Below are 12301 nucleotides of genomic sequence, written 5' to 3' on the forward strand. Positions count from 1 at the left end.
ATCTGTGGTTGTATTTGATTTGCGAATTTTGAACCACAAAAAGACTCCAAACAGCTAAAGCATTCTTGGAAAAGAAGAATGGAGCCGGAGGCACAACATTTCTTGTTTTCAAAAATATATTACAAGGCTGGAGTAATGAAAGAGCAGATCACTGATATTAAAATAGATATATAAATCAATGGAACAGAGTAGAGAGTAGAAGTAAACCCATTAATACGGCCAACTGATCTTTGACAAGAGAGCCAAGTATACACAGTGGGGAAAGGCTATTATTTTAATTAATGGTGGGAAGACTGGATGTGCTCTGTGCTAAGCTGCCTCAGTCATGTCTGACTCATTGCAACCCGATGGACTGTAGCCCACCAGGCTCCTCTGTCCAAGGGATTCTCCAGGCAAGAATACTGGAGTGGGTTGCCATGCCCTCCTCCAGGGGGTCTTCTCAACCCAAGGATCAAACCCAGGTGTCCCTCATTCCAGGTGGATTCTTTGCTGTCTGAGCCACCAGGGAAGCCCAGGAAAAATGGATATCCAAGTGTAAAATAATAAAATTGAATTCTTATTCTACATCCAAATTTAAAATCAAATAAAAATGAATTAAAGACTTAAATGTAAGATGTGAAAGTACAAAATTCCTAGGAGAAAACGTACGGGAAACTATTAATGACATTGTTATTGACAACAGTGTCTTGCATGACACAAAAACACAAGTAACCAGAGCAAAAACAGACAAATGGGACAATATCAAACTAAAAAGCTTTTGCACAGCAAAGGAAACAATCAGCAAAATAAACAAAAAACTTATTACATAAGTAAAAACCGTATATTTCATATGGGATTAATCTCTAAAATGTATTAATAGCTCCTATAATTCAATAGTATAGGCACAACCATCCTGTTTAAACAAAGGGCAAAATACTTGAATAAGTATTTCTCCAAAGAATACATAGAACTGATGGCAAGTGTATTAAACCACACTAAACATTACTAATCATCAGTGAAATGCGAATCAAAACCACAAAGTAGTACCATCTCCCATATGATAAATGGCTATTATCAAGCAAAAAGAATAACAAAAGATAGATGTTGGTAAGAATATGAAGACATTGGAACATTCTTATGCTATTGGTGGGAACATAAAAAGGCACAGTTGCTATGAAAGACAGTCTGGGGTTTTCCCAAAAACTGAAAAAAAAAAAGAAATGAAATCAGAATTTCTAAGAGTTGTCTCCACTCTCAGGTTCATTGCAGTATTATTCACAATAATTACAATATGGAAGTAACCTCAATGTCATCAATGATGAATGGATAAAGCAAATGAGGTATATACATACAATGGAACATAATTCATCCTTAAAAAAGAAGAGAAAGAAAACCTTGCCATATGTGATCCTACGAATGAAACTGGAGGACATTATGATAAGTGAAATAAGGCTGTCACGTAAGAAAAAATACTGAAAAATTTAATATAGTCAAATTCACAGAAACAAAGCAGAATGGTGGTGTTCCAGGAATGGGAAAAAAAAACAAAAACAAAAAACAGGGAGATGCTGTTCAATAGGTATATAGGTACAGATGGTAAAGAGTCTGCCTGCAGTGTGGAAGACCTGGGTTCAATCGCTGGGTCAAGAAGATCTCCTGGAGAAGGAAATAGCAACCCTCTCCAGTATTCTTACCAGAAAATCCCATGGACAGAGGAGCCTGGTGGGCTACACCCGCATGGGGTCACAAAGAGTCTGACATGACTGAGTGACTAACACACACACACACACACACACACACACACACACACACACATACACGGAATTATGTAAGTTGAGTAAGTTTTAGACATCTGGGGTACAACATTGTGCCTGTACTTAACAATACTCTATTAAAATGTAAAAGTTTGCCAAGAGAGTAGACCTCCTCTTAACTGTTCTTTCACAATAGCAGTAATTAGAGGTCATCCATCCTAGCCCAGAACTAACACAGAAGATGATACATTGAAATTTTTCTAGTTACTGAATATAGTTTTAGCAGAGTTAGTAATCTTGGACATCATTAACCATAGATATACATCTTGACTTCCACACTCACTAAAATATAAATCTCATGGTATGTTATGAAATGTACTAATTAAGATATATTGCAGAAAGGAACAGCAAGGTAAATATTATGCCAACTTTGAGCTAGCTAAAGTTATAGAATCAAAATCTACCTGTAAATCAAGACATCTGTTTCCTAGAAGTAGCTGAGGCTAATTTCTGAAATAAGAATGCTCTGTATTCTCACTTATACTTGAGGCTCTTGACACAACTTATTGCCAATAATCTTTCCTATGTTATGACTTTAAGTTTGTAGAAACGTGATTTTTAATCAACATAAAAATTATTTTTTGAAAATGATATTTCATTATATTTGTTAAACTGCCTATTGATCATATGAGCAGATCTCTGTCATAGTGCAATAAGAATATTTAGAAACTTTAGATCCTTCTTGTCAATGCCTTCCATTGAAAGGGCATGGAGAAACACAGACTAGTATACTTATTTTTTTATCCTTTCTTCTATTTTTATGTAATATTTGGTACATATAAAAGTTTTCTTGTGTCAAGGAAAATTGCAATAGACTTTGGAATAGGCTAAAAAGATTACTAGGTATACTCTGTCTTCAGTGAATTCTTTTGGCCTGAGCTTTTTTACAACTCTGTAAGTTGTTGAAAACTGACAATAATACAAATTCTTATCCATAAAAAAGTGCCAATTAATTATGTCCAGTGGAAAGTAACTGATTATTGCCCTGTGAATGTTGATCAATTTTGCAACTATCTGTATTCATTTCTGCATTCCCGACTGCCTGCATGTATGTGCAGTAATCTGAATTCTCCCTTGATGTGGTTGTAATATCTTCCTGACTCCTTTATATATTTAATGATATAAGCAAAACCTTTGACATATATTCATTTTGTATTTGGGCACAAATCACACTTTAATTCTTTAAAAAAATAAACACTTGTCAACTTAAGAACTATGATATCAGTACTGTTACATCAGCTATATGCTCTTTCCCTAAGTCATTTCCCTGCCTCCTGTCTGGTGTGGGACTTCCCTGGTGGCTCAAATGATAAAGAATCTGCCTCCAATGCAGGAGACCCAGGTTCAGTCCCTGGATTGGAAAGAAGTAACCACTATCCCAAATTTTAAAGTTATTCCCTTGCTCTTTTTTGAGACACATGTCTGTATTCCTGTACAATCTATTATTTTACTTTTGCTTATTTTGAGCTTGAAAAAGTCACAGCTTATATTTGTGTGATTTAATTAAAAGATAATATCAGTAAAGTTGGAATGGGTATACAATTATTTGATATTCAAGTGGTTGCTAAATAAAATTTTTTAAATAATAAAAAAAGAAAGAGCATGGACTTTGAAGCATGAAAACATGTATTTAAACCGTGGCTCTCTTGCTTATCTGGAATTAAATTACATTGGACAATATACCATACTAAGACTTAGGCTTTCATCTCCAAAGTGGAAAAGAGAAGGCATAAATTTCAGAGACATTGGGAAGGCTTGCAGTAATCTATTGAAATGAATATTTTAATGCTGGACATATTTCAATATAAACTGTGATGTTACAAATAATTGCTGCTGTTCTTTAGTCCCTAAATTCTATCCAACTCTTTTGCAATTCTAGTCTGCCAGGCTTCTCTGTCCCTGGGATTTCCCAGGCAAGAATATTGGAGTGGGTTGTCATTTCCTCCTTCAGAGGTTCTTCCTGACCCAGGGATCAAACCGAGATCTCCTGAATTGCAGGTGGATTCTTGACCACTGAGCCACCAGAGAAGCCCCTTACAAATAATTACCAAAATGAATAACCTGGGGTAAATATGTACAGGTGATTTGAAGATTGAACCCTTATAAAAAGTAAATTATTTGATCCAGATAAAGAAACTCTATCTTAAGAACCTTAATAATGAATAGTTATAAGAATATCTAGGCCAGACAATTTTACCAATGTTATCATATTCAACAATCACAATGTGTTATGAGTAACTATTTGGAATAAAACAAATAAAAACAGCAAATCATCATATACAGCTCATCTCTTTGGAGCATGTACTCCCTGCTAGTGTCTCTGTTTATTCACTGTCAATTCCCTTCAGGGAGCTGCTTTTTATATTATGTTCAGAATTTATAGTTGTTATCTGTAAGAAGGTCTGCCTGATAAGACCTTACTCAACCTTCACTAGGGGCAGAATTTCCACTGATCTATTCTTAAAATGCAACTTTGATCATCCTTAAAAGCCACCAACGGCTTCACATTGTTCTTAGGATAAAGCTCAAAGTATTAGATATGCTTACCTTTAATAATCTAATACAGCAGAGGCTTCCACTTCCCTCTCTGCATTTCTCATCATGATTCATTTATGCTGTCTTCTCTCTTCCTTTAATCTCCTCTTGTCTCTCTATCTAGGGTTTTCACTTGTGTAGTTCAATTTATATACATTTCTTTCCTTTTCATTTCCACGTAACTGCTATCCTGAAGAGTGTTTTCCTCAAAAAAGCCAACACTGTCCTCCCATTCAAGGTGAGGGTCCATTCATAAATTTTCTAGAAGCACTTTGTAATTTTTCATTAAACTTGTAGAGTTACTTATGTAATCCCTTATAGTTGCACATTCAGGTATGTGTTCAGTCATTGCAAAAGAAAAAGTTATCATATTCAGCAGTTCTCACATAGTAAGGTATAATAAATATTTATTGAATGACTGAATGATTGAATCTTAGATGAGGCCATGTTACTTTACATTGTGTGTTTGTTTGCTTATTTACTTGGTTTGGTTTTGTTTTATATTCTATTTCAACATTATATTTTTTTACTGTATTAACACAGTTTAAAGAACATTCAATAAAATAACTTATGAAAGTTATCCTTCCAGCTACCTTCCCTCAGAAACAGACAACTAAGGGTTTGGGGATGTATTCTATATTCTCATATTTTATTTTATTGTCCAACTTTTGTGGAAATTCAGGGCAAAATTAAATAATTATTATTAGTATAATTTAAGCAGTATAAGTTTACCTTGACTATAAATTTTAATAAATGACAATATATTTATTTTAATATCACAGTTTTTCAAGTTACTAAATTTTTAAGAAAACTATAGCAAATTAATTTTAAATTAATTAACTCCACTTAGGCTAGAAACTTAGAAGATATAGCCAAAAAACTAAAATGTTCCCATGTAATAGCACATTATATTTTTATAAATTTGTAAAATGCCCAAATGAAATCTCTCAGATTTTATCATTAAGTGATTTTCATAGATAAATCTCAGGAACATCTTCTCTACATATTGCCACATAATATATAAAAAATATACAAATTGAATTCTCCATTCTATTTTTGATAAAACCACCCTCTAGAACTTTTCATTACATGGAATTGGAATTTTGCATTAAGTTCTTTTGTTTCCCTAGAACCTTATACTTCAATCTCTGGTTAAAATTATCCACTCTATTTTAATGAGCTAATATCATGTTTCTTTCCCTCATATGATCTACATGAGGATAAAAAAAAAAACACAGGACTTTTATGTCAGTATCTTAAAATCTAACATTTTCATTGTTACAATAAATGAAATCAGATTTTATAGACAAAATGATATAAGTAGATTAACAGGGTGATAAAAAGGTTAATAGGGGTGAGAATAGCTTCCTGATATCTATGAAGGCATGAGATTGGAGGCTCTGTTGAATGTGGATAGGAAGAAAACACAAAAATCTGTGAGCAATTAGGCAGGTGCCCATGAAAATGCTGAGGTTAACAGTTGCTTTAATGATGGAAGATTATATGAAATCTAACAATGGAAGGACTTTCTCAACAGTTCATGCTAAGTCCCTTCAGTTGTGTCCAACTCTTTGTGACCCTATGGACTGTAACCTTCCAGGCTCCTCTGTCCATGGGATTCTCCAGGCAAGAATACTGGAGTGGATTGTCATGCCGTCCTCCAAGGGCATGACCCAGGGTTTGAACTTGCAACTCTATGTCTCCTGCAGCTCTGGGCTTATTTCCTGCTTTAATAACACTCTGAGGAGTTACTTACCAATTCAAAACATTTGTCATAAATAACCCTCTTCTTTGGAAGTAGCTGATCACTACAGAAAAAGGAATAAAGGACAATAAATCGTGCATTTTATGTTAGATGATATTACTATTATCCATGTTTATGACAAACATTATGTAATAGTACATGGATATCAACAGAACAAGTTTCCTCACTTGTTTTCCACATGGAAAGCTTTGAAGTAGAATTGTCTGTCTATGACAAATATAAAGGCAGAAATTAACAGTGATTGAAGGTGGGGCTTTCCTGGTGGCTCAGTGGTAAAGAATCCGATTGCCAGTGCAGTGGACATGGTTCAATCCCCGGTCCAGGAAGATCTCACATGCAGTGGAACAACTAAGTCCATGTGCCACAACTACTTAGCCTGTGCTTTGGACCCCAGGAAACACAACTACTGAGACCACATCCATGCTCCAAAAGAAGACATGTCACCACAGTGAGAACCCCATGCACCACAACTAAAGAGTAGTCCCTACTCACTGCAGCTAGAGCAAAACCCCATGCAGCAACAAAGATCCAGCACAGCCAAAAATACATAAATAAATAAATATATTTAAAAAGTGATTGATGGGAGTTTGTGAAACCAACAAATCAACAGTAGACTGGCTTTTCACATTGAAAGAGGAGAAAGCAAAACTAAAAAAAATTGGTGGCAACATTTACACCAAAACTAGGTGAAAAATTATCTCAACACTCCCCAAGTACAAGCAAATGATGACAAATTGTCAACACATGGAGGAGATATACGGTGTCAACATCTGTGGAGTGAAAAGAAGAAGGGAACAGAAAGATGCAATCCAGTGGCACTGAGAAAAGGGAAATATCAAGAGAGCCATTAGATGAAAATAAGAGGATTTTACCAATACTAGGTGAATATGAGGGTCATACAGTAAGAAGAACAGACAGAGGTAAAATCACTTACAAGTCTTAAAATTGACCCATTAAGATACTTTTCTATTTGGAAGGAAAGAGGAGGGTCAGAACAAAATGGAATTAGGTAACAGCACCAGAAAGTTCCAGGACATAAGCAAAAAGTTTTTGGGAATTTACAGAAAATTAATATAAGGAGAAAGATCTGTGACATTAGAAAATATACTGAATCTTGCTTCATTCTAGGACTTAGAAAACCTGGTTTCAAGTGGAAATAAGGAACATAAAAGTATCAATGAAAAAAATCTCATAAAAATGTACTATAAGGAGAAAGAGAGGTCAAAAGAAGCATTACCTCCCTGCAAACATTAATTTTGCCAGACAGATGTGTAGACAAACATTATTTAAAAGGTACGTATTTGAATCAGTTCTAATGAGGTGGGTGGAACTGGAGTCTATTATACAGAGTGAAGTAAGTCAGAAAGAAAAACACCAATATAGTATATTAATGCATATATATGGAATTTAGAAAGATGGCAACAATGACCCCTTATGGGAGACAGCAAAAGAGACACAGATATAAAGAACAGACTTTTGGATTGTATGGGAGAAGGTGAGGGTGGGATAATTTGAGAGAATAGCGTTGAAACATGTATATCACCATATGTGAAATAGATGACCAGTCCAAGTTCAATGCATGAAACAGAGCACTGAAAACCGTTGCACTGGGACAATCCAAAGGGATGGAATGGGGAGAGAGGTGGGAGATGAGATGGGGTTTTGGACATGGGGGACACATGTACACCCTTGGCTGATTCATGTCAATGTATGGCAAAAACCATCAAAATATCATAAAGTAATTAGCCTCCAATTATAATAAATAAATTAATTTTAAAAATGGTAATATATGCTTTCAAAATTAATTAAAATAAAATAAGAAAATGGCAAAAACATTAAAGTGCAGTATAAATCAGAATTAGATAAAGTCAGATGAGGTGACAGAAAGTAGAAGAAAATTATTTTAAAAATAAGATTAACTAGGAGTAACACATGAGCAGATGAGCATAACAGATAAGAGAAAAAAATGAAAATTAAAAAAAAAGATGAAGTGAGGCTTCCGTCAAGTTGTTAACATTGACTGAATTTTTGCATTTCAGAAAACATCTGAAACATTTCAGATATTTCCTACCTGAAACAAACAAACACACAAGAACAGAGAGCCATTCCTGAAAAATGAGAAATAAGTGAAATAGACCTTACAAGTGGTCCAACGTGTGCTTTGATATATTCTAGGATTCTATAGAAAGAGGGGAACCCAGACAGACAATAACAAACTCTCACAGCTGAAGAGATGGAATTAAGAATGGCACTGTTGTAAAGCTGCTGCTAAGTCGCTTCAGTCGTGTCCGACTCTGTGCGATCCCATAGACGGCACCCCACCAGGCTCCGTAGATCTCTTTAATTTATTCATTTTGTATAAACTTTATACCCATGAACAACAGCACCCCATATCCCCCTTCCTCCATCGACCAAGAACCACCATTATATAATCTGCTTCCATAAATTTGACTATTTTACATACCTCATGTAAAAATCACAGTGAATGCATATGTCCAAACTCATCAAAATTTATACATTAAATATGAGCAATTTCAGTTTATTCATAATCCCTCAATAGTTCAGTTCAGTTCAGTTCAGTCACTCAGTCGTGTCCGACTCTCTGCGACCCCATGAATTGCAGCACGCCAGGCCTCTCTGTCCATCACCAACTCCCGGAGTCTACCCAAACCCATGTTCATTGAGTCGGTGATGCCATCCAACCATCTCATCCTCTGTCGTCCCCTTCTCCTCCCGCCCCCAATCCTACCCAGCATCAGGGTCCTTTCCAATGAGTCAACCCTTCGCATGAGGTGGCCAAAGTATTGGAGTCTCAGCTTCAACATCAGACCTTCCAATGAACACCCAGGATTGATCTCTCCCAGGATGGATTGATTGGATCTCCTTGCAGACCAAGAAACACTCAAGAGTCTTCTCCAACACCACAGTTCAAAAGCATCAATTCTGCGGCGCTCAGCTTTCTTCACCGTCCAACTCTCACATCCATACATGACCACTGGAAAAACCATAGTCTTGACTAGACGGACTTTTGTTGGCAAAGTAATGTCTCTGCTTTTAAACATGCTATCTAGGTTGGCCATAACCTTCCTTCCAAGTAGTAAGCGTCTTTTAATTTCATGGCTGCAGTCACCATCAGCAGTGATTCTGGAGCCCAAAAAAGTAAAGTCTGACACTGTTTCCACTGTTTCCCCATCTATTTCCCATGAAGTGATGGGACCAGATGCCATGATCTTAGTTTTCTGAACGTTGAGCTTTAAGCCAACTTTTTCACTCTCCTCCTTCACCTTCATCAAGAGGCTCTTTAGTTCTTCTTCACTTTCTGCCATAAGGGTGGTGTCATCCGCATATCTGAGGTTATTGATATTTCTCCCGGCAATCTTGATTCCAGCTTGTGTTTCTTCCAGCCCAGCGTTTCTCATGATGTACTCTGCATATAAGTTAAATAAGCAGGGTGACAATATACAGTCTTGACGTACTCCTTTTCCTATTTGGAACCAGTCTGTTGTTCCATGTCCAGTTCTAACTGTTGCTTCCTGACCTGCATACAGGTTTCTCAAGAGACAGGTCAGATGATCTGGTATTCACATCTCTTTCAGAATTTTCCACAGTTTATTGTGATCCACACAGTCAAAGGCTTTGGCATAGTCAATAAAGCAGAAATAGATGTTTTTCTGGAACTCTCTTGCTTTTTCGATGATCCAGCGGATATTGGCAATTTGATCTCTGGTTCCTCTGCCTTTTCTAAAACCAGCTTGAACATCTGGAAGTTCACGGTTCACGTATTGCTGAAGCCTGGCTTGGAGAATTTTGAGCATTACTTTACTAGCATGTGAGATGAGTGCAATTGTGCGGTAGTTTGAGCATTCTTTGGCATTGCCTTTCTTTGGGATTGGAACGAAGACTGACCTCTTCCAGTCCTGTGGCCACTGCTGAGTTTTCCAAATTTGCTGGCATATCGAGTGCAGCACTTTCACAGCATCACCTTTGAGGATTTGAAATAGCTCAACTGGAATTCCATCACCTCCACTAGCTTTGTTCGTAGTGATGCTTTCTAAGGCCCACTTGACTTCACATTCCAGGATGTCCCTCAATAGAGGTGTAACAAAAGAGACATTTTGCCAATTAGATAGATTAAAAAAAAGGCATCTGGGAAAACCAAGGAAGGTAGATCTGACAAATAGAGTATCAAAGGTACATAAAGAGAACATGTAAAGACCTACAGTAGGTACTCAGCATAGGTCTGCAAATGATCTATGGCTAGATAAATAACTATCTGAAAGAACTGGGTAAAATCATGCAGGAAACTGAAATGGGGTTTAGGATAATACCTATTCCCACCAACCTTATTTGCAAACCTCACAATTCGCATAGCACTTAGTATTCACACAAATCCTGTCTCAGCAGTGAGGAATAATTGGCTACAGACTAAATGCTTCACATTGTTCCCCATCTAACATACCCAACATATTTATGTTCCTAATGACTGTTTCAAAATAAACCTAATAATAGAGAACTCAAATCCAGGAAAGCTGAAAGAAAATACAGACATATCAACAATCATACTCAGGGATTTCAACATCCTTCTTTCAATACTTAATAGAAAATTTTGTTGTTGTTCAGTCGCTAAGTCATGTCCACCTCTTTGCAACCTCATGGACTACAGCATGTCAGGCTCCCCTGTCCTTCATCATCTCCCAGAGTTTGTTCAAATTCACATCCATTGAGTCAGTGATGCTATCAAACCATCTCACCCTCTGCCCCCCTTTTCCTCTTGCCTTCAATCTTCCCCAACATCAGTGGTCTTTTCCAATGAGTTGGCTGTTCACATCAGGAGGTCAAAGTATTGGGGATTCAGATTCAACATCAGTTCTTCCAATGAATATCCAGGATTGATTTCCTTTAGGATTGACTGGCTAGATATTGCATTAAATCAGCAAGGCTGTCATAGACTTAACAGCACCATCAATCAACATGACTTAGTCAGCATTTACAAAACTCCACACTAAAATAACACATATTCTTTTGAAGGACTTGCTGAATGTTAATAAAGATAGACCATGTTCTGAGTCACAAAGCATGTCTCAATGAATTTAATAGGTTTCATGTAATACAAGATATAATCCCTGAGACTAATGCAATTAACTTAGAGATCAATTACACAAACATTTCAAAATGCCTCCAACCTGTGAGTAGTAAATACATACACTTTCCATCAACCAATGAGTGAAAATGAGATTAAAAGAGAAGAAAGATTTTTGAACTGAATGAAAATGAAAAACATCAGATCAAAATGTGTGTGAGGCCACTAAAACATCACTTAGGAGTGACATAGCACTAGATACCTGTATTAGAGACAAAGTCCTTAAATCAGATTTGTCAGGAAATCCATAAAGATACAAAAGATTTGAACAACTCTAATAAATCCAGTTGATCTAATGTGTGTGTGTTAGTTGCTTGGTCGTGTCTGACTCTTTGCAACCCCATGGACTGTAACCCTCCAGGCTCCTCTCTCTATGTGATTCTCCAGGCAAGAATACTGGAGTGGGTTGCCATACCCTTCTCCAGGGGATCTTCCTGACCCAGGGATCAAACACAGGACTTCCGCACTGCAGGAAGATTCTTTATCCTCTGAGCCACCAGGGAAACCCGGTTGATCTAACAGACATCTGTAAATACACCATGCCAAAGGACTATAGAATATACATTATTTTATGTGTGTATAAGGACCATATACCAATATAGACCAAATTGTGACCCAATTGGTCATTGACCTTGATGAATTAAAAATAATTTAATTCAGATAAATCAGCAATTTAGGGGAGGGCGTTTAGGCAAGAGAGTTGTTTTAGCAGTTTGCATTCAAACGGGCCTCTTTTCTTCTTTTTTAGACTCAGGAATTGAAGATGGTTTAGATGAGAGAGCCTGGAGACCAGGTTGTTGTTCAGTCAATAAGTCACAGCCAACTCTTTGTGACCGCATGAATTACAGCATGCCAGATTTCTTGTCCTTCACTATCGCCCTGAGTTTGTGCACTCATGTCCATTGAGTCAGTGATGTTATAAAACCACCTCATCCTTTGTCACCCCCTTCTCTTTTTGTCTTCAATCTTCCCCCACATCAGGATCTTCTCCAGTGAGTCAGCTGTTCACATCAGATGGCCAAAGTATTGGAGTTTTAGCTTCAGCACCAGTTCTTCCAATAAATATTA

Source organism: Giraffa tippelskirchi, chromosome 8 (assembly GCF_054371585.1).
Source record: "Giraffa tippelskirchi isolate mGirTip1 chromosome 8, T2T-mGirTip1v1.2.pri, whole genome shotgun sequence".
NCBI lineage: Eukaryota > Metazoa > Chordata > Mammalia > Artiodactyla > Giraffidae > Giraffa > Giraffa tippelskirchi.